This window comes from Notamacropus eugenii, chromosome 1 (genome assembly GCF_028372415.1).
Source record: "Notamacropus eugenii isolate mMacEug1 chromosome 1, mMacEug1.pri_v2, whole genome shotgun sequence".
In the NCBI taxonomy this organism is placed as follows: domain Eukaryota; kingdom Metazoa; phylum Chordata; class Mammalia; order Diprotodontia; family Macropodidae; genus Notamacropus; species Notamacropus eugenii.
In genome coordinates this window covers 464,251,307-464,277,883 of record NC_092872.1, presented here as the reverse complement: position 1 = coordinate 464,277,883, position 26,577 = coordinate 464,251,307, and the positions used below count along the sequence as shown (strand labels likewise).

The 26,577-nt window shown below is 35.8% G+C and overlaps 2 long non-coding RNA genes across 2 annotated transcripts in view; one reads left to right on the top strand and one right to left on the bottom strand.

Moving 5' to 3' along the window:
- Window positions 1-26,206, top strand: part of LOC140519293 (uncharacterized) — a 118,369-nt gene extending 92,163 nt beyond the window's left edge. Inside the window, exon 6 of the long non-coding RNA XR_011972160.1 lies at window positions 15,960-26,206. This is a non-coding gene — a long non-coding RNA (uncharacterized lncRNA). The remainder of the gene's footprint in view (window positions 1-15,959) is intronic.
- The window catches only part of LOC140519294 (uncharacterized), a 53,080-nt gene continuing 29,382 nt past the window's right edge, over window positions 2,880-26,577 (bottom strand). Inside the window, exon 2 of the long non-coding RNA XR_011972162.1 lies at window positions 2,880-3,318. This is a non-coding gene — a long non-coding RNA (uncharacterized lncRNA). The remainder of the gene's footprint in view (window positions 3,319-26,577) is intronic.

Sequence of the window (26,577 nt, the reverse complement as noted above, 5' to 3'; positions counted from 1 at the left end):
CACCTGGCAGGGCCTATCAAGATGGAAAGGTTTTTAGTTTGATGGGTTTCTGCAAATCTGTTTTTGTAAAACCAGCCTGGTTAAGTTCAGAGAGACCCATTGCCATGTTGCCTGTAAAGTAACAACTTTTTTTTTTTAAGCCATAACCATTCTTGAACAAGCTTTACCATAGAAAGGTAACTTTCTTGAATTTTTGAGGGTATATCAACACTAAGAAAATCACAGATCTCTTAAATATTAAAGCCTTTGGACAGTAAACCAGAATCCATAGAACCATTACAGCCATATTATATAAAAGAAGTTGGTGTAGGGAGTTGATAGAGGATTCCCCTTGACCTCCTATAATAGTAACATATGTATGAAGTAAAATTAAACTACATCTCAATCTGACTTTCGTAGTAGAGTATTATGGAGAAAAAGACAATGTAGTTTGGTGTAAAGGGCTCTAGACTGAAAGATCTGAATTCTAATCTCAGCCCTGCTACTCACTCCTATATGATCTTGAGCAAGTCATTTCCCCTTGAGCTTCTTTGAGACCTTTTTTGTAAAATGATAGGTTTGGCTAGTTTTTTCTTCTTCCTCCTTTCTATTATAGCATATATTTCTTTTACCCTTCCTTTTCTTTCCCCTCTTCAAATCTTCAGACCAAAGGGTTTGTACTGTCCACCCCCAGGACCTCCGTTTTTCTCTTTAACTCTCTTAATACCTTTGAAGACATTAAGGTTTTGAAGGGATGGTTTTTTCTTCTCCTCCATTAGAACGTTAGCACTACATCATCACATGGTTCCTTCCAATTGTTCAATAAATTTACCTTTCTAGGTCTCTCTGGATTGTCCTGTTTTATAGTTCAGAGTTCCTACTCAGCTTTGGTCTTTTAATCAGAAGTGCTTGAAAGTCCTCTATTCCATTAAAAATTCATATTCTCCCCTATGGGATTATACTTAGATTTTTCAGAGTAAGTTGTTCTTAGATATATAAGCCTACATCTTTTGTTATTTGTAGTATTGTATTTCAAGATCTGCTCTTGTTTATAGTAGAAGCAATCAAGTTTTGCAAGTGATCCCATAGTACTTGAACTGTTTCTTTCGGAATGATTTCAGTATTTATTCTTTTGCATGGGATCTCTGGATCTTAGCTATGGCATTATTGGGACTTTTTCTTTCCTTGGGATACCTCTTTTCAGGAAGTGATATGTTCTATCTTCACCCTCTGGTTCTCATAGATCTTCACAGTTTTCATTTATGATTTCTTGAAATATGGTATCTGGCTTTAAAAAAAAGTCAAGGTTTTTAGGGAGTCTAAAGATTCTAAAATGATTTCTTCTGAATCTGTTTTCTAGCTCAGTTCTTGGCATTAGATATCTTAAGTTTTCTTCTATGTTTTTAACCTTTCAATTTTATTCTAACATTTTTTTCCTGTCTTGTAGGACCATTTATTACTTTTTGAACTATTTAATTTTCAGGGAGTCAATTTATACTGTAAGGTTTGTAATTTTCTCTTCTAAGTTACTTATTTTTTCAATTCTTTCCTCAAGAGATTTTCATTTTTACCTAGGTATTTACATAGTTCTAGTAGAAAATATTTTTCTTTTGAGTCTCTGCTTACAGTTTTACTTACTTCTTTTGGAGGATCTCTAGATTTGCAATTATTTTTTATACCAGCTAGTGTTTTCTTTGAATTGTTCATCTCTTCAGCTTTAGTGCCTGAATTAGAACTCTGGGCCAACATCAGGCTGTGCCCCTTGCTGCACTTTTAGGTTGGGCAGTCAGTCCTGCTTAGTCTTGCAGGACTTTGTTTCCCTTTGTTCTTGAACTGATTTCTGTCTCCTGGATCTTTGAGGGCACTATTTGGCTTCTTAGGACAGTGTTACTGGGTCTGGGCTGTCCCCATCCAACCACTGTAATACTGTTTCACACAGCTTTTAAGTTAGTTTTAGGTACATTTAAAAAATGAGCTATTTTTAAACAAAAATGCTTATCTTGGAATACCAAGTGTTTACCTACTTGGGGTCTGATGTAACAACAGATAGTAATTCATAAATAATATGGTAATAAATATGAAATAAAAAGTAAATAATTAAAATAGTAAATTATAAATTTTGCATTTGAAGATGGGGCCTACAGTCTTCTAAGATAGAGAATATGTCATCCCTGGGGACAACATGCTACTCAACAAAATCCCACTGAATTCCTTAAATAATTGCAGTAACTAAAAAGCTTTTTTTTAAGGAATAAAAAGGCTCGGGGCAATCCAAAATTATCATTGAATTCTGCTACATTTGTTGGGAGCTGAAGACTGCCATGGTATTTCTGGGCTTTCATTGAAAGCGCGCATTATTGTCTCATCTAATCTTTTTGCCTTAATCACTTTAAATGTACTGACAAGCACAATTGACCAATTAATAGTGGTTATATTCTTGTTATATCATTTGTAATCCATGATCCTTTTTCTATTGTAAGGGCCTTTCAATTTTTCATGACTCAAAATGGAGAACATGCATAATGAATACAAATAGCAGATTGATTAAATGTAATGCACATTCTAGTGCTGGCTAGGTTTCTGCCTGTTATTAATGACAGAAATCTAGCAAATTCTCATGAAAACACCAATGACATACAACTTTAAATGCAAGATGCTAGGACACTAGGGGTCTTAAATTTTCCTAATTACTGTGTAACAGCAGCCATTAATTTCCCAGATGGCCCCCTTTGTAAATAAGAACACTGGCAGGACTGCTTTGTCCAACTTTTTTTATTTTTGGTGGTACAATAACCACCAAGAAACACATTTTTTCTCTGCTACATTATACTCAGTTATATTTCATAAAAGATGCACTTGGGAAAAAAGCTGTCTTATGAACAAAACAAAAAGACATCATGTGTAGGCAAAGAAAATTTATTTTTGGCTGAGATTATATGAATTTATTTGTAAATATATTTGTAAAGGGTTCAAAATATAGATTCCATGTAGCAATAACTGACGTTTAGATAGAGATTTAAAGGTAGTAGTGCTTCAAAGTACATTTAGCATACTAGTGTCAAAAAAGTGATATAAGAAAACCTCTAAAAAACTGAAGACGAACCAGTTGAGGTAAGTCAATAATGTATATTATGGAATGGAGAGAGCTTGATCTTTCTTGTCAGGTTGCAAGCCTGGTCACTGAGGTAAGTATCAACAGATCATCCATTTTGCGTGGAGATGTCATGTTTTATTTTCTACAAACATTTCTTTTCAATCAACTGGAATGTTTCCTGGTTATGAAATGTGTCTTCTTTGACATATTGGTATATATGGTGATTGGTTCATCTATTCTGGGATCTGAAAAAGAGTAAAACAGTCCATTGACAAATCTGCAAAGAAAAGTGCTAGAGTAGAGAGATTATTTTGGTGAGGCTCTTCATGTAATATTTATCTAACACCCACACCAAGCTGGCTGCTAGGAGTTTACTACTAATAAATTCTCCCTCTTCCACCATGAGCTGGCAAGAATTCAGAATGCTGCTAGTGGAAAGAGTGGGCAGCTCTCTGCTTTGTTTGTGTACCTAGCAGTGCTACTGACCTAAGCACTGACAGTTAAGCATCAGCGATTATGATAAGCTGTGAGTGGGCAAAATTCCAAAAATTGGGAATGAAAAGGGACTGGCAACACCCTGCTGATAGCATCAACAACTGTTATTTTGGCAGAACCTAAATCAAGTCCGGTGGATTCCCTTGTCTGTCATTGGGAGTTGTGCAAGGCCTGGGACTCATTCAAACATGTTTAATTTGCTGTGTTAGGGTAACTTTCAAAGGTATTAACAGTGCCCATGATAAAAAATGTCAGGTTTATGAACACTGAGCAAAAATGGATGCATTATGCAGTTCTAAGAAGGGAACAAAATTAACAGACTTTTTCTGATGAGTTTTTCACTCTATGGAGATGGAAGACAGATTTCTTGTTAAAATTTAGGAAACACACATACCCTCCTCCCCCACTGTCATATGTCTATGTGAGAGAATGAAGAATTCACAACTCGTTCTAAAAAAAGAGCCAAACTACAGAAAAAGAAATATACTAGCAAACTTGGGAGTAAGATGCAGGTGGTACTCCTGATACAGTGAAGAACTACAAAAAGGACCAGAGATGTGATTTTCTATGTTGGAGGTGGGCGGGGCAATAGACAAGTAAAACAACTGAAAATAATTTTTGAAAGCGTTTAAGCACACTTAAAAAGGCAAATATGGGAACTGATTCTGAGCTGTCATATGTGAAACTCACTAGTGGAGAGACTTCTTTTTCAAGGCGACGAATCTTTGTGGAAGCCATGTTTCCAAGTAAAAGAATTCTTAACTTATCTGTTTCTTTTGAAGCCTAAATTTCCACATAAACTCTTGATGTCATTGTGCCCTTATTATTCAAAATTGATAAATAATTTTTGTAAAGTGAAATATAATTCAAATCCATTATATCTCAATGGTATAGTGGTTATATACCTTGGGCAAATACTGCATTTGCAAATAAACTTACTAAAACAAAAGGTGTGTGTGTGTGTGTGTGTGTGTGTGTGTGTGTGTGTGTGTGTGTGTGTGTGTAAGTTCCTAGGAAATACCTAAAGTACTAGGGTATGTTGGTTCTTAGTTAAGATGCCCAGTTTGTCTAATGGACTGGTCTTTAAGAATTTCTTCAACAGAAGGTAATACCCCTCTTAGATAAGCCTGCTTTGTAAACAGATGGAATCTTATTCTCTTGTCTCTAGTAACTCAAAGCTGTCTCATCTATTTGCTACCACATTAAAAAAATGTCCAACCAATGGATTCCATTGTGAGCCAGAATTCTAAACATGCAAATGAAAGCACCACTAATTAGCATTTCTTAAATCCTCAAAGGATATATGATACCATAAGTAGAATGGTTATTTAGAAAGGACTTGAGAATCAAATGATTGATCAAATTTATATTTGTAGCTGTGGAATCTTAAGCCCCCATAATATTCCTCCCAAAAGGGTTTTTAATCAGAAAAAGGAGGGGCTTGTTTCTTCAAATTTCTTTTGTTGGGCAAGAGAGCAAAAAATCATGTGATACTAAACCTTAGACATAGTTGGTAGTTTGCTTCTCCATGGTTATTCATAACTATCTAAGTATGTCTATGAAATAGGCACGTATGCATACATAAATGCTATTTGCTAAATTTAAAGGATAATTTTCATACATTTAATACAGAGAGGGTTTATAGAAGATAATCCTTTCAGAGTATGCAACACTTTGCCACTACATGTAGCTATTAGACTTTTTATTTCACTAAATGTTTAGAAAATCAGCTCAGAGCAGGACTATAACATTTGGTCACTTTTAGAAAAAGACTCGAAAAAATACAATACATGGTACTAAGTTACCTAACTGGCTCTTAGTGCTCAATAATAATAAGAACTGAAGAATTGTCATGCTTAAATTCGACCAGAGTATATTAGTTTAGAAGATTTAACTGAATCTGAACTGCATTATTTAATCTATACCTCTGTCATTCCTCAGAACAAGTAATTCTTGTTCTTTCTTTTTTTCACTCAATGAAAAAACAGCCAATCTGTTTGATACCAGAATGCCTCCAAATCTCCTTCTTTTGCCACCCACTGAATCCAGGCAGCCATCACAGCTTGAGGGCAGGAGGCAGACTTGTCTAAAATGACCATTTTATATTGTCTGTTGGTTTACATTATAGGCATCTGATCTATGTTGAAAAAAGAGGTGAGAATCATGGGGTGAATGAGGTATTGTAAGAGAACTTCTTGAAAGAACTCTGCTCTATAAAGTGACAGTTTTGTACAATATTTGAGATCACTATAGTTATTAAAATAGACTGAAATTAATAAAGAAAAATTAAGAGGCCTTTAGATGATAACATATGGTAGGGATGTCAAGTGGGCACCGCCTCAATTGATTTTAATAGCTTCATAATAATCAAGAAGATAAGCTGCTACTATACTGACAAAGGTGGATTATACTAAATTGGGAGATGTTACGAATATTAGCAAAAATTACTTAAACTTGAAAACAGAAATTGTTTAATCAAAATTGCATATTGGATGAGGGGAGGGGGAACTGTGTAAAGAATAGATATCCAAGGAAAAGGAGAAATAGAGATAACAATGCCAAGAGAGAATGGGGAACTAAGTGGGGATGATCAAAAAAAGTTCTTTATTCCCACTGAGTAGACAAAAAGAAAAGCAAGGAAACAATTTATGGAAAAGTAAAGCACTCCACAAAAGTAAAAATGGTAATGCTATGCCTGGTTATTGTGACTGTAATCATCCATAACAGCAAGATTTACTTAGGTAGGCAAACACCTGAGAGGGATAAAAGAGTTCATTTATGTATATGTGGATGGATGTAGATATAGAGATGGCAGCAGAAGAATATCAAGGAGTTCTCAGGATGAAGGAATTCAAACTTGAAGCATCAGAGTGGTAACGGTGAAATAAAGGAAGAGTTTCTGACTAAGTGGAGGGACGCCAGGATTAAGCCTTTGGACACTGAGGAATTGTTCCTAGATAACACTTACTCCTTGGACCAAGGAGAGGAATCCCAGGATCAAGCATGACTTGGAGCCAAGGAACAGCAGCAAGCTCTCCTTCAGTGAACCCAGAATCTAGGTTTGTCCAGCTTCTCTTTCACTCTTTAAGTTCTCTTTTTGGAGAGAGGAAAAGGAGCTAATCAGGGATCAGAGACCAGGAACCACAGGCTTGAGAGTGGACTGCAGTCCATGGGGGGCCACGCCAATCTCTATCAAATTTAATGTAAGTAATAATATTGGGAATGAGAGTGTAGCTTGCACAGAGGAAAGCAATACCAGAGTTTTCTCTGGCTCTTTCTTAGCTTCTTGGCTTCATCATGGAATTATATAGTTTCAGAGTTAGATGTGACCTGAAACAAATCCTTTCTAAAATGTGACATGACCTTGACAAGGAAAACATTTATGGAAAGTGCACTGGCTCTGAAGTCAATGGACACAGATTCAAATACTGTTTTTGATCACACAATACCTGTATAATATTGAGAAAGTGAGCAGAACCCATAGAACATCATATACAGTAACAGCAATATTTGTTTTAAGAATGACTTTGAGTGAATAAGCTATTTTGTCTATTTTAAAATCCCCAAATAAACTATAAAAGACATATGAAGAAAGATGCTATCTGCATCCAGAGAAAGAACTAAAAAAACAGATGTATACACAGAAAAGTTTTACATGTATATACTTATTTGTGTCTAATGGTAGCCATCTCTAGGGTGGGGGGAAAGGAAGAAAAAAAGAAAATTAAAAAAAGAAATTTACATGATAATTTTGTTGCATATCTGAGAGGAATAGTAAGTTGTGCACTAGATTTGTAGTTTCATGTACAATCATCTTTTTATTATACTACGTCATGAAAACACTTGTTTTATTCCATAAGTTAAAAACAAAATAAATAAATTTGGAAAAGTGACCTTACCTTCATGAGTCTCAGTTTCCTCATCTGTAAGATGAAGGGGTTGGACTAGATGGCCTCTGAAGTCCCTCCTAGCTCTTGGCCTTCTGATTAAACTTAAACAAGTCTGATGATGGAGATCCTATGCTCTATTTTGGAAGTCCCTTCTACTACCAAAAAGCTTGGATTATGAGCAAGTTTTAAAAAATATTGAGCTTAAATATTTCTCCTTGTACAGTACCCTTATTTTTTCTATTCTGTCCTCCAGAGTCACACAGAAAAAGTCCTCTTCTGCTGCACCCTAGGTTTCAGACATTTGAAGACGGCTTTCAGGTCTGCCCCTTGGCTAGATAACTATCTTCAAATATCTGAAAAAGTGTCAGAAGAAAGAGCGAGGAAACTGTTTCTTCTTGGTACTAACCCTATATAATGTGGCTGCAACCTACTATTACCAGATTGTGGCACATCATACCCCTTTGCATACTCAGTGCTCCAGACAAACTGGACTAGTTGGTGTTCATCAGGTTTAGCAATCCATCTCCCCCTTTTGTGCTTTTGCACAGGTTGTCTCCCATTCTTCAAATCAACTCCCTTATTTTGTTTCTTAGAGTCACTAACTTCATTCAAGGTTCAGCTCATGAGCTGTCTCTGAAAGAAAATCCTTCCTGATTTCCTTAGCTGTTCGTGACTTCTCCCTTCTCTTGTGATCATACAGATCCCTATCAAATAAGATATGCAAAGTGCTTTGAAAACTGTTAAGCATTATACAAATTTTCTGTTTACATGTTATTTCAGGGTATCTCTTACATTTTGTCTTGGTAGGCTTACACGTAAGGTGCCTGTTGTTGTGTCTGTCCTTCATTCTCAAAAAGGACCATGACATCAAGACGATGACATGACTTGCAGTTGACTTTGATTTGAATGAGGGAGGGCTGTGCAAGGTCACCACCCCTACTTTCTCCTCCTGAGCCATCTGAATCCAGTGGCCTGATATTCATCAGGATGGCTGCAGATGGCCCAGGATGCGATGGGAGACCCTGGCCCATTTAGCATAAGGTCTTATTAGCATTCTCACTTTGAGTGAGATATACCCATTCAATGAACAGGCTTCTTTATGTAGTTGCTCAATTTTTTACCCTTTAATAAAAAAAAAAAATCAAACTGGGAAGAGAAGACCCTCAGGGTTCCTAGGTAAAAGAGAAACAAATACTATTAGATTGTCTTGTTTCTTTCCTTCAGTATCAATTTCTGCTTTCTTTAAAAAAAAACAAGTCCAAAGGCATAGGCTCAGTTATATGACTGGTGATGACTCTCCAAATGTGGCATTAATGGGGATGTTTCAACCTTGTATAAGAGGTATTTTCAATGCCAGAACAAAAGTTTCTACCACAGGTATCAAAGTTGACCGAGGACAATTCCTGTACAACTACACACACACATACACATAGAGTGCCTGAAATGAACATGAAGGTTTTTACATGAGAAAGAGAATATAATTTAGTAAAAAGTAATTCAAAAATGTCTAGAGAATGTAAAATTATTTACTATGCTACACTGGAACTAGAAAATAAGTCTTAAGATCACCCCCCCCCTCAATAATTGAATGATTTACAAATATTACACCTATTACAAAATATTGTCATAAAACAAAGAATGGAAGCTCCTTTTTTGTCCATAACGATAACATAAACAATGAAAGTGTAGGGTAATGGAACAATTATTTAACAGCTAGGAAGTAGAGATGTGACAAAAGCATTATTTAAATCTAATTTCTCTGATTCTGAACCTGAGGGGCCTAAGTCAAACTATAGATTTACGTATCTTAAGAAGTAGAGATTTTTTGAAGTAATAGTCTTACAGACTTTAATTAGCATAATTACATACTGGGCATCAAAAATATCTCAAATAGATCACATCAGTGTTAATGAAATCAAAGAATAGGCAGTTTCGAAGGTAATATTTCCCCATTATTTTCTAATCATTTTTAACACCAATAAGACTAGAAATGAACAGTGGAAAGGGAAGGTGGTCAAAGATAAAATCCCCCAAGTGCTACTGAAGACACATTCCACCAGATGTTGTATGACAACATCTTAAGAGGAAATCTTTCCTCCATCAAAAGGAGAGTAGAAAGATGCTAATGTTGACAACTCTAGAAAAGTCTAGAGCCTTAAAGTGAAAAATATTGATGGATAAATTTCATTACCCATGAGGTTTGGAATCAAAGCTGCCTATTCTTTGGTCTTGGCTCTCTGCACATGCTACCTTCCTTTAGTAAAGGTTTCTTTGTTAAGAAGGTATCATTGTATATAGCTCTACCCATTTACCTACACAGCATAGGGCAAGTTAAACAGATGCTATGGCAACAAAGGTGCTATTTTTATGTGGAGATGAAAGTACTGAACCCTTCAATGTCAGTAGTCCATGTGCTTTGAATTCCCTTTCTAGTATTTGGGATGAGTGGCATACTCTTTCCCCCTTCTTGTGATCAAAACCACAAAATTAGCAGCTGGATAAAGCCTTGGAAAAGGTTCTTATTAACTCTGTAAACACAATCCAACCTGATACCTATGACTCCCCAAACAATTCAAAACCTCAAAGCCTATCAAGGTTTGGTTTGGAAGAATTTCGAGTGGTAAGCATAAATGCAATATACAAGGCTCTTTTACCATTTCAATATTAAGTTATCTCCATATGTAACTTCAGATAAAATAGTAACTTCTAATGTGCTCTCCTGGTAATAATATTGCAAAACAACACAAAAGGCAATAAATGGTACAATTTCTTAAAGTCCAGACCTGGCAAACTATAGTATCTTTCTCATGCTGAAGGGATTACAACTTTGTAAAAATGCCATTAGGAAGACAGAGCCTCTTTCCTAAATGCCCTGAAATTCATGTCCTTTTTAATTGCCTAGAATTCATGTCAGTTGTGTGAAAAATCTATAAACATACACAATCATAAAAAGACATTTAGACACCGTGAACAAAATCAATGCCATATTATTTTAGTTTATTATTCCTAGTAGAGCGCACATTGGTCTTCTAGCTTTGGTATTTATTTATACCAAAGAACTGAAAGAACATAAATGCCACACTTGGGATACCACTAATGCTAGAATCGAGTATAATACATATAGCTCCTGCCTTAATTTAAAAAACTAAGGCAGTGTTTAGGAATCATCTTCACATAATATGGGACAAAGCTGAAGGTCACTGTTCTATTCATAAAAATGTGGATAAAGATTAAAAAATTATGGTACATGAGACATGAAGAACTGTTAGTTTGCATAAATGGTTTTTTTCTATCTTGTGGGGAAATAAATATCCGGGGAAAAAATGTGCCCAGTTCCCATGGCTGTGTTATTCTTCTCTCTTTGGAACCTCTAATAGCTTTATTCAAGAGGTTCTCTGCTATTCAAAACTTCGCTGCTCTTATGAAAAATTAATGATTGCTTTTTGCTCAACAGAAAGCCTCCTTATTCTGCACCTGATTAACAAAGAAATCTTACTGCAGAAGTGAGATAGTCAGCCAGAGAGGCTTCTCTCACACCAACACACTGATGGCAATGAGAAAATAGCCCCTGTTAGTTCAAGGACACCAGGTAGGCAGACCATGTGCAGCCCGGTACACACTGTCTGACAAGAAATGCATCTTGAACAAAGGGAAATGTCAACAAAAATAGCCAGACACTAGCAGCAGGATACCCCCACACCGTGCCCACTGGCTGTTCGATGCCTGCAGCAAGAAGTGCAATATTATGTTTGCTAGATATTGTTCTGGAAACAGCCTGGGGGTTAACAGGGGAGGGTGGTGCTCCCATATGCAATTTAAGAAAGCAAAATAGAGAGGACCTTTTATATAAAGATCTGAATGCTTAGAAACCACCTTTGAAAATATGAAAGCCTAGTACAGCATCATTATTAAAGATATTGAATTTAAATGGTGAGAGCTAGGAGGAATTGTTTCAAAAATGATTTGCAAAGGAAAAGAGGGTAGACTTATATGGGTATAAAACTTCAAGTCCTTGGGCTATACACACATATGTACACAGGCTAACCTTGTGTACATATAGCGGCAAAATTTAATTTTTTCTGGTGGCCAACAATTAAATCCCCCTTTTGTCCCTGATAAGATATCACTATGACTGATATTGGTCATGAGGGCAGTACAGTAAGAACTGAAAACATCATTTTATCCCTGGAGATGACAGCTATGCTTTACTTCCCCAACCCCTTCTGGAGTTAGTAAAGATTGGGGTGAAAAGAAGGTAAAAAGTTACATCTGGGAATCTGAAGGAGTTGGTTGGACCTAGTACAGTGTTACATACACATTTAGCATAAAAAAGCCGTTAGAGTAAACACAGTTCTTGAGAGGTTAAAAGCCTTAAATGACAGATGCATAGTCATTTTCTAGCTGTGCATTTTATTTCTGCAATATTTTTTCTTATCTTTCAGGATTTTTATCGCCATATGCAAATGCATAAGACAATATGGTTATAGAGATGATTAGAGGATAAGCTGTCTTTTCATTTGAATACAGTTTGTAAAAGGGGAAATATCTCCTGCTGTTTTTCCTTAACTAAAAAAATATTAAGTATGTGAAAAATGATATTTAAGTGGCCTGATGTTATTTGGGAAATATTTTTGAAAATATATTCAGATAGATAAGAATTGTATGCATAAGATTATAAGAATAATCACAAAAATAAAATCTCAAAAGCTCTTCAATTAAAAAGAAAAATCAATACTTATTTTAAAATCTATTCCAAGGATTTCACCACTGTCAACTTTTATTATCAGATATCCAAAAATCATTGCCAAAATTTCAAAAACTTCATTACAACATAAAAACACCGTTTGGTCCTCAAGCAAAATGGTATAAATATTCCTAAGAAGGCATTTTTTTTCCTCTTAGGGATATGGCAATTAGTGAACAAGCCTATACATGTGCATATACATCTAATCTATCTGTCTGTCTAGTTTATCTCCTGGGTGTCATGAGGATGTAATAAGTAGCATGGTCACTTCAATAAGGATGAGAGGGAAGGAAATATTCAGCTGGGAAGATACAACTTATGATTTTCAGTAGCACTTGTAAGCATCCATGCTCAATGTCTTTACCACTAAGTTTTTTTCCTATTCAATTACTTTATCAAATAATGGCAAATTGGATTCAGAATAATTTGATTCTACATAATACTTTATATTATTTTTTAGAAAATGATTTGGTGTAATGTAATTTATTATCTTAAAAATCTTAAATGAGAATCTTTAAATCACATAAATAACCATTTTGTAGACATTTACAGAAATCACATAAATAACCACCATGTACAGAAAACAATTTATTGAAATTTTATAGAAAATTATAGAAATATGGAAAATATAAAAATTTATAGTCTTTTACAAAGATTTTAAACATCACAATTTAACTGGCTTTCACTTCTTGAACTACTTGATCTTCCTTTTCAGTTCACTTCTGATTTTTCTATCATCTTGTGGGTGGTATGAGAACACTGTACAGCACCTCCCACACTTCTCTTGGTATCAGCTCATCAAAAGGACATGACCACAGAAAGAAGTACTGTGCTGATAATTTTAAAAATATCATTGTTTAACTGATCACACTGAGATAAGTGCCAGTCTAGCCCTAAAAACTTCTTAAGATCATAGATCTAGTTTGGAAAGAAACTTCAGAGATCTTGTATACCATATACCATCATATTTTGTTTTTAAATGGATTAGCTATCATCTTAGATGCATTCTCCCCTCTTGCCACCCCAAGTACAGTTTGGAGAATTACATTATAAAAATCTTTTGCGCTCTAAAGTGCACTTCGACTTAAAAAGATTTTTTTGGTGCTTTGGGACAAGAACTCATTTTAGAGTTTTTATAATAGTTTACAACTTTCTTATTATTTATTTCTGGCTGATTTATTATTAATTTATTCATCATATTTATGAGGCTGTAAGCTCCTTGAGGATAGAGACTATGTCTTACTCATTCCCTATTAGCAGGACAAGGTGTTACACAAAAGTTGCTTGTAAATATTTGCAGAAAGGATGAATAATTTTTAAAAAATAAATTTGATCTGAAGTTGGAAGGAATCTTAGAAATCACCTAATCCAGCCATTTTATTTTACAGATGAGGAATGAGGCCTAGAGAGGTTAAATGATTAGCCCATGCTCACACAACTACTTGAACTCAGGTCCTATGATTCAAAGTTAGCACTCTTTCCACTTCCTTTTGGTGCCGCTGAATGGATTCATAGGTGGCAAATGATGAAAAATGTCTAAACTTTTGCTTCACAGAATAAGGGTTAAGGGGATATAGAGGAAAGAAGGCTTCTCTCAGGTATGGGGATCAGTTTTAAATCCTGGCTTTTCTACTTAACAAGTGCGTCACCTTAAGAAAATTATTTCCCCTCTCTGGATCTCCATTTCCTCATCTATAAAATGAAGGGATTGGATTGTTGATGTTAAGGGTTCCTTCCAGCTCTAAGTACTATGAGACATAGGGAAAATATTGGAAAAAATGCAAAAAAGCTAAAGAATCCATCTAGAATCTTCCACATATGAACCTGAGTTGGAATGACTCATTTATGATTATGGAAAAGCTCTAATAAGGAAAAAAAAATCCTCTTTAGAAAGTAGAAATCAGTTTTGAAACTAAGCTAGAAATAAAAGTGGTAAATAAACAGAAATGATTTGAACTTTGAGACAGTACTGGTTAAGTTAATTTGTACCAGTTTATTCCCTACCAACGCATTGGCTTGCCATCATAGATTAACACAATGAATTCATTTCACACCCTCCAACTTCATGAAAATACATAATACATAGGATATTAGAGCTAGTCTATGAGTCACCTATTATCCTCTGTTTACAGATAAGGAAACCAACTCCCACAGGAGGCGAAAAAAAGGAAAAACATTTTGAAGAAAAGCTTTTGAAATACTTGTCATTTTTGTGGCCATCAGTATGAAAGCATTTCTAGAGTACACAGTACAATGGAGATAGAAGTGAATTCTGGCTTGGCATTTATGACTTCTTTGTGATCTTGGGCAAGTGGCATAACCTCTCTTTAGATCTCAGGTTCCCTATCCATAAAATGAAAGTGTTGGATCAGAAGACCTTGAAAAGCTCACTTCCAGTTCTAACTTCAGATCTTAATGTCTTATGTTTTGTGTAAATAAAATTTTTACTGTTATTTCTAACAGTGCTTTTTACTAATATTTTACTTTTTTATGCTTTGTATTAAAGTGACTTTCTAGGGCAGCTAGTGGATAGAGTGCCAGGCTTGGAGTCTGGAAGACTTAGCTTTCTGAGTTCAAATCTGACCTCAGATACTTACTAGTTGTATGACCCTGGACAAATCACTTAACCCCGGTTGCCTCAGGTTCTTCATCTGTCAAATGAGCTGGAGAAGGAAGTGGCAAAAGATACTTCAGTACCTTTGTCAAGAAAACCCCAAATGGGGTCACTAAGAGTAGGACATGACTGAAAAAATGTCTAAAACTGACTTTCTAGGGCTTTATTCATTATATCAAGCACTTTTTTTATCACATGATTTTGTTGCTATTATTCAGTTAAATAAATGCTTGTTGGGAACAGTTAAGCAAGCATTTTCAAAGCTTTCACTGCAAATATCACTTTTTTCTTTCCCTTTACTTTCACCTCCCTCATTTCACTTTACTCTATTAATGTTGGTTTTTCTAAAGCTGGACAGAGTGCTAAAGATAAGGCAGGAGCTGAATCTGACTCATTACATGTCTGTTCTTGAAGGATGGCAAGCAAAAGTTTTGGCAGGGAATAATGACCAAAGCCAACCACCCCCACCACTTACCCCCATCAACATTTTAATATAACAGATAGGAACAACACTGTTTTTTTCCCACTCACTCCCCAACCAAGCACTTTATAAAATGTAGCTCAGAAGAAAATGAAAGGCAGCAGGAAGTTTTGGAGAAAGACTTAGTTAAATTAGATGCAACAAATACAAAAGTAGTTGAGGATGGCAAACAGGTATAGGTAACAAGATGGGGGAATTTCGGAGAAGTAAATCAAAGTTATCTTTCAGTTCCAAAGCTTCAGAAGAAGACTTCAGTACAACAAGCATGAGTAATAGGAAAACTAGCCAATGAGGGCCCAGTCCTTAGCATATGAAAAGATATGCCCTTTCTTGTGGGTTATACAGAATGTGGGCAATATTCTCTTCCTCCTATCAATTCAACATAGGGAATCAGTTCCTGACCATTGATGCCTATGGGATGATGGAAAGTTTTTTGGTTAGCTAAATGTAGCCTAAAGAGCTAAAGATTCAGCATAGGTTGAGCATACAAAAGATCTGAAGGATGTTTTCTCACCAATCAGTTTTTGAGTGAGGAAGATTGTTATGAGCCACAGTGGATAGGGGATGGGCAATGGGCCCTATCTCCTACTTGGCAGATACATGACTATCGATGTGTGACACCTCTGTTTCTTGTCTCTGAGTTTATTCTTTTCTGATCATAGATGTCTTGAGTATCTGGAGGCAAAATGTATCAAAAGTTTGGAAGAGTCACCAAAGATCTGGCAACTAAAGTCCATAGCAGAGTACCAAGCTGGCAACAGCAGTAGCTGAGTCTGGTGAAGATCAAGCCTTGAGAAAGGACCTGCTTGACTCTGCTCACCAGTGAAGTAATTCAGTAGCTGAGGCATGGCTCTGCAGTTGAGGAAGTGACTCATCTAATAGTGATATCATACCTAAAAGTGAACTTTATGGGGACTCTGAGCAGAAAGAAAACTACCAGGAAGTCCCCCTAGGCCACCTGTGGTCCTTACATGGGTGCTTCAGTGCCTTTGTCATTCAAATTTCAGCCCAATCTCCCCAGGAATCTTGTGTGTATATGGGGGGTGGGGAAAGTTTGGGGGGATGTTTCTGTAAAAATTGTCCTTGCACTAACTGTAGAATAAGTATTCCTTTATAAAAGCTAATTAACTTTGGCTAACTGATATCAACTAATCAATATTGGTGGCAGCACAATAGATAGGGACTTGAATGATACAATTAGAAAGCTCATAGGCCTTCGGAGCAATCCCTAGAATCCTGAGGGCAGCAGCAGCCAGTTATCCTCTGGGGACCAACCTGTATGAACATGGTACTGGGACAGTGAACTCAGGCGAAGGCATGAGACATTAAGAATAATTTCTTGGTGATATGAAGAGAAAAAAAAAACTTCTGTCCTCAAGATGTTTACATCCCATTGAAGGGAAACAAAAATAAGGATATATAAAATATACAAAACAAATATGATGTAATTTGGGAGGGAGGGAGAGTACTAGGAATTGAAGGAGGGAATCAGGAAAGGTCTCCTGTAGCAGATGGCACTTGAGCAACTAGATGAGACCAGTTGTACACAGGGGAGATCCATGCTGGAGACGACACAATTGAGAGAGGGAGTTGAGGGACCTATCACAAAGTATATGAAGGACAGAATAATAAAAAAGGCATAGTAAGCTTTAATGGGAGCAAAGGGTTCTACGATACAGATGAAAGGAGGGATAATAGCTCATTCAAGAGGATAAGTGTTTGAAGGCTAAGAGAGAGGAGAGGGAATACAGGAGAATGAGTTAGTTTGCTCAAACATGTAGTGTGTGAGTGAAAGTAATGTAGAATCAATTTAGAAAAATGGGTTAGAGAGAAGTACTTTAAAGCAACAGTAATTTTAGGTAATGGAAAGCAATGATAGTTTACAAAAACAATATGAAAGGATGCCAAGAAGCTCTACTCTAATGCCTCATTGTGGCCCTGGGTTCTTGAAGGCTAGCCAATGAAGTACAAACCCTAAAAGTTTCTACCATGGTGAAAAGACTTAGAATACAGTCTGAGAAACAGATTGAGGATGCTTCCTGAGGACCAGCCTGACCAGGCACAGAAATGCTAATCATCAGGGACTTAGTGATGAATCATCTAGCCATAGCAACTCATGAAACAAAGAGAAATACAAAATGTTCTTGAGTCTATGGGGATCTCTGTCCACTTATGCAGCAATGTTATACTGGTTGAGTGCAGGAAGAGAGGGCAGAAGCTCGCTAAGAATCACAAACTTTTTAGACTGCTTATAAACTTCAGCTGAGTTACTGGTGCTCTAAATGTGAGAGCCTTTACCAAGAACTGGACGTACTGCTGGAAGAACCAAAGTGATCAATCTTGACATTCTTGCTATTAATGAAACTAGAAGACAGAAGCATGCTGTGGCTAAATGGAACGCTAGCTCATAGGATCTTCCTGGAAAGCTAAATTAGAGAACTCACAGAATTGGATTTGTTATTGTCCAAAGGCACCAACAGCAAAAATTTCATGGAATATTTGGTCATACTGTATTGTGGTACTTATAATAAGTATCTGTAAAAAAAGACCACAGTGAAAACAAACAAAGCTTATATACCAACATCTGTTAAGGAAGATTATGAGACACATAAATCACATAGAGAACTTGATAAGATCCTGCAAATGGAAGCAAGATGACTATGTATCATACTTTCTTTGATGATAAAACTGATAGGCACTGAGCAAGATAAGCACAAAACAAAAAAGAAAACTGATTATAATTCAACAGTTAGGAAATGACTCATTACTTAGTCAACTCTATGTATAGACTACTGAATTATTAGAGCAAAGATCAAAATCAGTAGAGAAATAACAAAAATGAGAAAAAAATATGGCATGCAATGAGCCAAACTCTAAACCTACCTATTTATACAAATTATTGATAACAAAAATGGGATATGGGTAAAAGAAAGGACATAGATATAAATTAAAATAACTTCATAAAGATGGTATAACCAATATAAATCAATTGCTATAAAAAAGGACCCAAAAGAGCCTAAAAATCACTTAGTAAAACACTTGTCTTACTTGTCAACATCAACACCAGTTTTGACTATAAGTTTATTTGTAAAACTTTAATCTGTGAACTGCTCCCTGAGAGTAGGGACTGTTTGTTTTTCTTTTCTTATATCCCCAGCACTTAGCAAATGCCTGGCACATATGAGGCATTGAATACATTCCTCTTACAGATAAGGACAAGAAACTTAGAAACTATATCATTTTATAAAGGAGAGAAACTGAAGGATAAAAGAAGAAAATTTGATGAGAAACTTGGCTAAGAAAAGTCATTCTAGGGAAATTTGGGGATAAAAATGGAAGAAAAGCAAATAGAAGAAATATAGAAAGATCTACAAGAATTCATGTAACAAAACCTTTACCATCAAGGAAAGGGAGCCTAACATAATAATCCTAGATATGCTTCGAGGAGATGGCATAATTGACAAAAATGTAAAATGCAACTGGATTAGACCAATTACACATCCATGTTGGAGTTGACATAATTGTGAGGGAGTTAAAGGCTCTATTTCAAGGCATCTGAAGGATAGTATGATAACAAAGTCATGGCAAATATTAGAGCTAATTAACTTTGGCTAACTGACATCAATTAATCAATATTGGTAGTTTAATGCTAAAAATAGATAATTAAAATAATATTAACAATATGAGCCTGTATGCCTACTTTCTCATTTAGCCAAACATTGTATGAGAATAATGAATATATGCATAAAGATATCTTTGATAACGGTATTAGCAAGAAATCGGTAGGCTTTAAATGATATTCTACAGTAGAACCCATCTTTACCATCAAACAATTAACTGAAAGATGTAGAGAATACAAGATCAATGCCACTGTATTTAGTAATAACAAAAATAAAGCTTTGACTCTGGCAGAGGAAAATATTAACTTAAAGGCTTTCTTATAACAAGTTGAGTTTCACATGCATGTCAAAATCATGCAAAATTCCTCAAAACACATAACACCACAGGTAATCTTGTTTGATCATTAATGTCAAGTGAGGCATAAAGAAGATGTATTCTTGACAATTGGATTTGCCATTGTAGTGGAGATCCAGCATGGAGTGCAAAATGAAGAGGGATTTCCAAAATATGGTGATATCCTTCATGATGCTCTTTATGGGTGATTTTGTGCAAGCTGTATCAATCTCCAAAACAATGGAGAGTTTCTTCAACAAGACACATAACCTGGAACCTTCTGGAATTAAACAGGAGAAGGCAAGTAGGCTGAATTCCCCGTGGGAAATTGTAGAGCTCCTTAATGGCTGACTCTATATAACAAAAGCTCATTTTTTTTTAATACAAATATTCTACTGGTATTGCCATTATGGCTAACAGTCACAGGACACTATAGTTCTTAAAGAATTATAAGTAAATATCCTTCAGGGGACAATGGAGAGATACATGGTAGGAGTGAACAAACTACACATAAATAAGGAACTATGAAGAGCTGAGTAAAGGTGCTTGTGCGTGTGTTCGCCCTTCCTTTCCAAAGACCATGACATCAGAGAAATGATGACATGACTTGCACTTGACTGTTTTGAGTGAGGAAGGGCTGTGCAGGTCACCAGCCTCACTTCTCCTCCACAGTCATCTGAATCCAGTGACCAGATATTCATCAGGATGACTGGAGATGACCCAGGATGAGGCAATTGGGGTTAAGTGACTTGCTCAAGGTCACACAGCTAGTGAGTGTCAAGTGTCTGAGATGAGAATTGACCTCAGGTCCTCCTGACTCCTGCACTGGCGCTCTGTCCGCTGCACCACCTAGCTGCCCTGAGTAAAGGATAGCATTAAAGAAATGTATGATCTTAAAAAAAAAAAAAAAAGATGTGCTGGTCACTTGGCAAGAATGAGGGCTACCTGTTAGATAGCCCATGAATATAGTACCTTTGTGTTTTCAAGAGAAGCCTTACCCCATCAAAAACTGTGTCTCCCATTCTTCTGGGACAAATTTAGGGAAGGACAGATAAGAATAATAGAGGATGAGAAGGCATGAATGAGTTAACCATCTGCATAACTATAAGACATATACACATCAATGAGATTACAGACCCACGTGAGCATTAAAGATGTAGAACTAGTGAAAATAACATATTTATCTGAGATTACCTGAACACTTCCCATTCTAGCATTTGCTATAGAAAATTGGTTGTAGAAGACGAGAAAATAAATGATGTAATAGATCATGCTAGTAGAAGAAGAAGTATTATTTCTGAAGCAGAAAAGGGGTTGTTTCAAAGCTTTGCAATGTGCCTCTTTTTAGCTCCGCCTGCCCCAAGCTTCAAATTTCATTTATTTTCTGTCAGAATAAATCAATGCCAAGAGCTAGAATGGTGTTATGGTAAGAACGCTAGATTTGAAACTCAAACATCTACTTGAATCACAGCTCTGTTACTTACAATAAAATTCTTGATATTTAAAAATAAATAGGTTTCACTATTTTTAAGTCCTGTAAAGTTTAAGTAAAAACAATGACTAAGTAAAAAAACAACAACAAACTGAACTGCTAGAAGAATGGGGGTTAAGTCTTTTAACCTAGTTATTGGAATTCAAGTCTTTACAGCAAGCTTTTATTGACTTCTTCTTACCATTTAAGGAGACAGGTAACATGCTTTTGATATAAATATCCCTTCATATATTAAGCTGGTCAGTATTCATTCATTCAACAAGGAATTCCTGAAGGCCTACTATATGCATACCATTGTGCTCCTTATTGAAGGGGACACAAAAAACAGACACCATGGTCCTTGTTCTTTAGGAGCAGTTTGTGAAGAATGTCAGAATGAGAAAAGTGGACTCAGGAGGACAGGAGTTCAATTTGGGAAATGGACTAGTTCAGGGAATGCCTTACAAAGTAAGGTAGAACAAGATTTGGACCAAATTACCCTTGAACTAACACACATAGAATCACAGATTTAAGGTTATCCAGACCAATCCCCTTCATTTACTGATAAGGGAACTGAGGGTCAGAGAAGTTAAATGACTTGCCAGAAGTCAGAGAGGTAGTAAACTCTGATTAAAACCTAGGTCCTCTGAGTATTCTTCCTGAAGCATGACACTACTGACTATCTCTAAAACACAATACAATTTGCTAGAAGGACGTGGACTCAATATTTTTATATTTTAGTTAGGCAGAAAATCCTGGTTTTGAGCCCCTTATAAACACAGATATATACACACACACATACACATACATGCACATACATACATATTTTTATCTATTTACATATCACTTCAGAAAAGCCAGGAGGTAACAAAAGGAAAACAAAATTCTAGGCATTGGAAGATGGCCAGTGAAAATGTGAAGAGCTGGGAGATGGAAGGTCTTGTTTAAGGAACACCCAGGAAGTCACTGTCACTGGATCACAGAATACATGGTGTAGGGAGAGGAAGGAGTAAGATAATAAGGTGGTGTGAAAACAGTGGATAGTTAAAAATGTTACCTTTCAACTCCTTATCTTTGATAGCTTTATTTTGCACTTTTTTAAAAAAAAGATATGATTTCCTTTGTTTTATTCATTCTCTTCTTGCCTATTCTGAAAATGTATTATCTGATTTGTGGTCTATATTCTTACTTGTTCATTTTAAGTACGTATGTTTTATTGAATTTACAGATCTTGTTCCATTCATTTTTTTTCTACTGTGCTTCACTCTTAGAATTAACAGTTCATGAGGAAAGCAATATGGAAAGAAACAATGCCCTATGGTAAAAATTACCCTGGGTCCTAAACCAGTCTGTTCAGTTCTGCTTCTTCCTATTCTCATGACCATTCCCTACTTCCCATTTATCATGCCATCTCATCTCTGAGTCTATGCCCCCTTATCCAAAACCTTCTGGGTTCCAGAAGGTCACAAATCTCTTTTCCTGGGGCAGGATATTGTCCATGGAGGCACTTTCAGAGAAGGTTTCCCCCCAATTCCAACTCCTGTAAGAATAAATGCTTCATGATGTCAACAGTTTCCATCACAGGCATGCATCTTTTTCCTCATGGGAAGACTTTCCCATTTGATTTTCCCAGTTTTGACCATAACTTCTGCCAACTCTCTTATTATCCTACAGTCTTATTATTGGCTGATTTTAGGACTCATCATCCCTTCACTGTTCACTTGATAAAGGTACATCATTCATTCTCCGCTGAACTTGACCTTTCTTCTACCCATTTATGTACCTTCTCCACAATTTTCTTCACAAAATACACTGATAAATTTGTGGGAGATGGGAGCTGTAGGGATAAATCCAGTTTGGTTAGTCACACTTCAATTTAAATTTTGCTTACATTTTTATGTGGCTTTATCTCTCAACGATTCTCTTATTTTCCCCTTTGTCATCGTTTTATCTTTTTTTAAATCTTTAAAATAAGGTAATTTATTTCATCATTTGTTCTTATCTTGGTTTATATTTATTCAAATTTCTTGTCCTGTTTGGGGAACATTTTCAAATCTAATATGAATGGTCCAAATATTGCTTTTTCATTGAACATTCATCTTTGAAAAACTGATAATTAGGTTCAGGTTTTCAAGGTATGACATTTAGGTTGCAGAGGGTATGGAATGGCTCTTGTTATTTGAGTTTCCTTACCTTTATATTTGAAGTTTATCTCATCAGGGAGGGGTATCATGCAAGTGCTTAAACGTTAGAGTTTGACTTTGTTAATTCATAAGGATTTTACCTTGCTGAGGTTCATTCTCTTTCTAGTTTGGGTTTTTTTCTGACAGTTACATGGGGATGAGGAAGCGTTCAGTATGTCATTCTGCACAGTACAAACCATTCTTATGCACTACAGAGGTCAAATGAAGAAGAGATAGCATCCAGTTGTTGGTTATCAAAGAAAGTTTCATGAAGATGGCTGACATTTGATACAGGCCTTAAAAGCCACATAATTCTGATAAGCAGAGGAGTGGGAGTAGCTCAAACAAAAGCTATGAGGACAAGTACAAGTTGATTTCTTGGACTGGTAAATCATTCTCTATGGTCGAGGCATAAGAATATATGGCATATTTAGAAGCGTCATAGGAGATAAGATCACATAGTTTCAAATTTTAATCGTTTTTTTTCTCTATACTTATACAATTCCTGTGTGATGGGCAGAGTTTGCAAAGAGAGCCTTTCTGCATTGTGATATAACATTATGGTTAAGAAGGAAATGGAAAGAACCTAGATTTAGAGTCAGAAAAACTTGAGTAAAAACCTCCTCTGGATTCCTATTAACTATGTGACCAGGAGCGCCAGTCATTTAATTTCTCTGGGTCTTGGTTTCCTTTTCTGTAAAGGGTAAATAATAGCATAGAATTATGAAGAATGAATTAGATGATTCATATAAATTGCAATGTAAATGTCAGTTGCTATTAAATAATATTTAATATTATTAGAGGTTGTGTCTTATTTATTTTCCCCAAAGAGGCAAAAAAAAAAATAACAGTGGCTATGTGCTCACTTCCAATGATTCAGAATGTAGAATATATACAATACAGTTATCTGAACATATAAGAAGGAAAATATCATCCCATTAAAACTCAAAGTAAGAAAGGATATTTTTGAGATTATTGATCTTATGTGCTAGGCTATTAAAAATGCAAAGAGATGCTCTCATAGGAGATATTGAACAAAATGGCCATTAGAGAAAGTCTTTGGTGATATATTGATTAAGCACCAGAGCAGTGAATGTGCTAAATGAAGATATTGATTATATTCTCAGTTACAATACTTACAAAAAGAGACTGAAGAGGAGAGAGTCAAGACAAATCTTTCTGACTTAAGATTCTGGTATTTCGGATTATTCATCACTCACCAGAAACACATTGCCTTGGAGTCCACTTTGTATAGGTATCTTTCAGGTACGGTGTTTTCTTCTAAACTTGCCACTTACGTACTAATCAGTAGATTGAGTATTGATGATATCTTTATATTATGTAAAAATGCTACTATTGTGTGCTTGGCTAATAATTGACCACAGTCAAGAGAAAGAAGACAATTGCCTCAAACCTGGCCATTAGAGTTATCTGGTACACAGGGCTTACAGTACTTATCCAGAGTATTATTTAAGCTGGGTATTCAGCATTGTTGATAGTATGGATGGCTTTTTAGAATTCACATATTCCTCAAACCCCTTCCATATTTGAGATTTAATGAATTCCATAACCGTGGAAAGACTAAATACAAACTTTAAGTTCCCTTCCATTTGAGTCTTCCCATCTTAATGTCTAAAACATCATTAGCACTTACCAAGTTACTACGCTTTACAAAGGCACTGAGTGGAATCTTAGGGATAGATTCCATATCCATTACCAGCACTAATTTAAGTCCTAATTGGTGGCTGACTGAATCAATGATCTGATAATCTCCATTCTCCTCTTGAGAAACTCTCCTACTTCTGATTCTCCTTATCAACTAAAATTCCCTAAAACTTCCAATAGCAAATACTGACTCCACATACTGTTGTGCATCTATGGCATTAAACCTGTTTTGATAGCTGTTCTCCTTTATTGTAAACAATAAAGTTGTTGTAGTTGGCTTTTTATTAAGACATGTATGCGCCTAGATCTAATGACATCTTTATATATGTATGATAAAAAAAAAAGTGCTGCCATTGTGTACTTGGCCAAATGAAACACTTGGGTACTCCTATATTTTAATAGTGAATGGCTTACATTTATCAAATTCTCAGACAGCATATAAAGCTAAGTCAGAGAAATATATACTATCCCACATACACTACTCATTACTGTAAGAATAAAACTGATGAATGTTAGCTTTGGAAATGTTTTCTGGAAACAATGTACAGAAGAAAGCTTTTTAATTCCACATGATTGGGGAATAGAAGATTCCCACTAGCAAAAAAATCTAGTTAACTAAATTCATTCACATTGCCCAAAATGATTTCCCTCTACTTCAGTGCATGCAGTTGGGAATCCTGGGGGGGAGCAAAAAAGTCATCAGATATATGGGATGGTTCTGCTATTGGAAGCAGCCATGACACAGCTGGCAACAATTCAGGAAGAATTTTACAAGTTTGGATGGGTGAAGACTCGTTGCGCAAGTCATCTTCCTAATGTACCACTATAATCTCATCACCTCTCTACTCAGAAACATGTAGTGGCTCCCACTGTTTACCAACTGAAGCAAAAACTACTGGCATCCAAGACCCTTTGTAATCTGTCACCTGTGTGAACTCATATTACAACTTAAGTGGACCGCTCTCCACCTCCTATTCTCATATTGCCCTCTCCAATCTTCCTGTCTTTCTTCATGACATCTCTCATGCCTAGCATAAACTGTACTCATCTTAATCTACGGAAGTTCTTGAAGCTTATTATAATGCTATTCCTCAACACATATACTTCCCTAAATGAAAGTGATCTCCCTTCTCTAAAACTTCTCATAACATTTTCTGTGGAGTTCTCCCTTGTGTCTTATTACAGTCTGTGAATCTTGTAAATCATAATTCATTGGTCATCTCAATCAGAGTCACAGAATCACAGAGTTGAAAGGAACCTTAGAGGCTAAGGAGTCCAAACTATAGCGGAACAAAAATCCTTTTACAACATAACTGGATAGTCATTAGACTTTTGCCAAAATACCTCTGGTAAATGAGAACTCATTACTTTTTTTTAATCAGCAAAACTGCACCTTCTCTCCCTCTTATCCTATTATCCTCAGCTGAGAATGAAAGAACAAAATTCATTGCAAACATGTATAGTCAAACAAAACAAATCTCCACATTAGCCATGTCCAAAAAAAGTCTCATTCTGCACTGATTCTTTACCTCTCTATCAAGAGGTGGCCATGTTTCATCATTATCACTATCATGGTTAGTCGTTATACTGATGAGAGTTCCTAATCCTTTCAAAGTAGTTTACCTTTCCATATTGTTGTCATTTTATAAATTGCTCTTGTTCTGTTCATTTCACTATGCATCAATTTATATGTCTTCCCATGTTTCTCTGAAATTATCCTCTTTATCATTTCTTATAGAATTTTTTTCTAATATCATAACTTTGTCAGTTATTCCTTAATTTACTGATACCCTCCTGATTACCATTCTCTGCCACCTCAAAAGGAGATTTTAAAAAAAATCTGAGTTTGTTTTGACTAAGATAAATCACTTAATCTACCCTTTCTCTAAATCCTTCTCCGTTTTCTCTCCCATTTCTCTGTTGAAATATATTTCTATACTCAAATGCATGTATACATGGTTCTTCCCTCCTCTGACTAGTGCAAATGAGAGTGAAACTCAAGTGTCA